Source organism: Numenius arquata, unplaced genomic scaffold (genome assembly GCF_964106895.1).
Source record: "Numenius arquata unplaced genomic scaffold, bNumArq3.hap1.1 HAP1_SCAFFOLD_90, whole genome shotgun sequence".
Classification (NCBI taxonomy): Eukaryota; Metazoa; Chordata; class Aves; order Charadriiformes; family Scolopacidae; genus Numenius; species Numenius arquata.
Window position 1 is genome coordinate 350,747 of NW_027415354.1, and position 3,372 is coordinate 354,118.

At 55.4% G+C, this 3,372-nt stretch overlaps 1 non-coding gene across 1 annotated transcript; it reads right to left on the minus strand.

Moving 5' to 3' along the window:
• Nucleotides 1-993: 993 nt before the first annotated feature.
• On the minus strand, nucleotides 994-1,075 carry TRNAS-AGA (transfer RNA serine (anticodon AGA)). Its single transcript has one exon. It is a non-coding gene; the product is annotated as a tRNA-Ser (tRNA).
• Nucleotides 1,076-3,372: the final 2,297 nt, after the last annotated feature.

Below are 3,372 nucleotides of genomic sequence, written 5' to 3' on the forward strand. Positions count from 1 at the left end.
TTTCTTTAAGATGCTGCACCACCCAGGCAGGCTGCCAGCACCTTCTCCTCTGCTGCCGCTCTGTTGGGAGCAGCTGGGTACGGGACTGAAAGAAGTCTCCTGGGAAGCCTCCGGCTCTCCTCTGTCCCACCCATCGAGGTCCGTGGTGGCGGGGGGTGGTTTCCTGATGCCACGGTCACCACCATCTGCTCTCTTGCACTTCCACCTCTTTTCCCGAAGAGGAAGAGACAGAAGAGACCCACCTCTCATCTTTCCGTCCTTAAGGAAAATTTGTGAAAGCCCCTGGGAAAGTTTGTCCATGTGTGCAAGGACCGGGAACGGCTCAGGCAGAACATCCCCAGGACCGCAGGCAAGATCGCAGATCTCTGACGTGTCTGCCCTTCATCGTTAGCAGTGAGGTCCACTGGTGTGCAAAGAAGCACCTCTTCTGCAGCTCGTATTCGGTGCTGGCCCCTTCTCTTCCCCCAGCTTGGCTGCTGCTCCACACCGGTCCGCCTTAGTGAGACCTAAAGTGAGGGGCACTTTGTGAGTGCTGGCAGGATCTCCAATCCATGAGGTGTCTTCCCTTCATCTTTAGCACCGAGGGCCATGTTGTGCAGGCTGTCTTTGGAGGTGAGCTGCTGTAGTTTCAGGGATAGGGAAGACAGCTGCTGGGGCTGTGCTGCTTGGCGTGTCAGGTGAGAAGAGGCTCTGAAGTTCTGCTCAAGAAGCAACAACAGCGGCCCTCTGTTTCGTGGCTCATACTCAGCACTGGTCCGTTCTCTGCTGCCCTCAACTTGCCTACCTTGTCAACGGGAGCAGGATTTCCCACTCGTGCAGGAATTTCAGGGGAGGGAGCAGGATTTCCCATTCGTGCAGGAATTTCAGGGGAGGGGCACGGACAAGTGCTGCAGGCAAGGGGTTTTACTGTCTCCCTGGGCACCAGGTACATGGAGCCGAGTCCCACAGCTGCAGCCTGGTCAGTTGCAGGGAGACCAAAAGGGGACTGCGCCCCGTAGTTGGCAGGATTCGAACCTGCGCGGGGAAACCCCAATGGATTTCTAGTCCATCGCCTTCACCACTCGGCCACAACTACCTGCTCCAGCTGTCTCTGCCCTGCTCATCACGTGCCCTCTGCAATGACACCCTGCTCCCGGGGAGTTCCAGTGCCAGCCTTCACTCAAAGATTTGCAGTTGCAACCTGCACGGAGCATGACGGGCACCTGGTGCCAGCCTTCCAGAAGCCTTGAGAGGTGTAACACCAGGAGCTATGGTGGCAGCTCCCAGTGCCTTGTCCTCAGCCAGGCATCTCAGATGTCCTGCCATGGGGGGAAGGTGGGGGTGTGGCAGGGGGTGGGAGTGTGATTTCAGGAGGAAGTGAGTCTGTGTGAGGCTGGAAGCAGGAGGCCAGCCAGGCTCTGATCTGGAGGAGCAGGAGGCAGCACTGCACACAGGTGCGTTGGTGGACTTGTGCTGAGCACAGCCGCCTTCCAAGCAGTTGACCCGGCTTCAATTCCTGGACAATGCAAACAGATATCTCTTCAGCCTGGCTCCAGGCTTTCTTACATCTTCTTCTGCTGGCAGGTTGTCCTGCTCAAAAAATACTCAGCTTTCCCCCTTGCGGTTTCAAGCCAGTCCCTTTGCCTCCCTGCATCTTAGAGACCAACTGAGACCAGTGCTTTCTGCCTGCTGGGAGGTCTCCTGGGCTCCTCACTGCAGCCTTTCCTCATAAGAGAGGTGCTCCGTTCATCTATTCTTTATGTAATGGCGCAAAGGCCTGCCTGTCTCATCTGCAGTCCCCCTGCAGACCCTGACCTACCCTGTTCAGGCTCCACCATTGCAGAGACACCCTGCAGTTTACAGGAATTGGGTGTAACGATGTTCCTGGTAAATAAGAACTGAGACACCCTCATTTCTCTTGCAGCTTACGGCCTGTAGGCCATCCTTTGTCTGGTTGGATGTTGGACATCTCCAGAGATGGAGACTCTGCAACCTCCCTGGGCACACGTTTCCCATCTTTGACCACCACTGTTTGTGGCAGTACTTGTATTTCCAATTCTGTCCAGTGCTTCTTGCTCTCTCCGTTGCTCTGAGGCGTTTCTGACTTTCCCTTGCCTGCTTGCTTATTTTTGGTGCTCCGGCTCAGGGAGCTCCACCCATAGCTGGGAGTGCCCCATGCAGGGGGGCAGACTCACTGTCGTGGGAGAGAGCAGGTTCTCCTTCTTCCTCTCAGCGGTGTTGGCCAGCCGAGGCGGGGGGGGAAACAAACCACCACGAGTTTCCAGCTACGCTGCACAAAGTCTTTAATGAGAAGGAGCAAATGCGGTGGCACAGGGCAGAGACCTGACACACATGGGAGGGAGCAAGTTCTCCCTCTTCTCCTCACAAGAAGATGGCATTCTCCTTTACGTTGCCTGTCATCCCTCCCGCCCCAGGTATTTGGAGACATGGATAAGGTGCCTCCTCACCCTTCCCTTCCCTTCCCTTCCCTTCCCTTCCCTTCCCTTCCCTTCCCTTCCCTTCCCTTCCCTTCCCTTCCCTTCCCTTCCCTTCCCTTCCCTTCCCTTCCCTTCCCTTCCCTTCCCTTCCCTTCCCTTCCCTTCCCTTCCCTTCCCTTCCCTTCCCTTCCCTTCCCTTCCCTTCCCTTCCCTTCCCTTCCCTTCCCCAGGCTAAGCAACCCCAGCCGTCCCAGCCTCTCTCTGTATGACAGACGAGCCAAGTCCTTAATCACCTCAGTGTCCCTTTGGCAGGGCTGACAAAACCTCTAGCTGTGCAGAAGTGGGAAGCAGCCACACAATGACACCCGTGGAGCCCCTGTAAGGGGACCTAGCATGCAGACGTCCAGGTCTCCTGCAGAGGAACAACACTTAGCAGAAGGATTTCCACTTGCTGCTGGGAATAGATGGAGGAAGAGAGAAAGCAGAAGCAACAGCGTTCAGTCAGAGGAAGACGTGCACCTGTCCCAAAGTTTGTGCAACTCGATCAGCAATGACTGCTGAGAGGGTTTGGTGGCGCAGCGTGGAGGAGAGAAATGCCTCGTCTGAGAGACTGGATATTCCTTTGTGCTTAGCTGCATGCTTGCATGTAGGAGGCCTTGCTTTCCTGCTGAGCAGCTTTGGTGCTTTTTTGTCTCCAAACCTCCTGTGAGTAGCAAAGGGCATCAGCAAAAGGAAAAGAGGTATAAACCTGACTTCCAAATACCAGGACTCTGCCGGAGATTTATGCTCAGAAAGGCAACATGTCTTTGCATGTTGCAAAGGCACCCTCAACAACTCAGCTGAGCACACATATCCATATTTTTATGTTGTCATCTCAGCCCAGTTCATAAGCCTGCTTCTGTCCTCTGCCCAGGGCTTACTTGGGGCAGGAGGAGAAGAGTCACGGCTTCCTAAG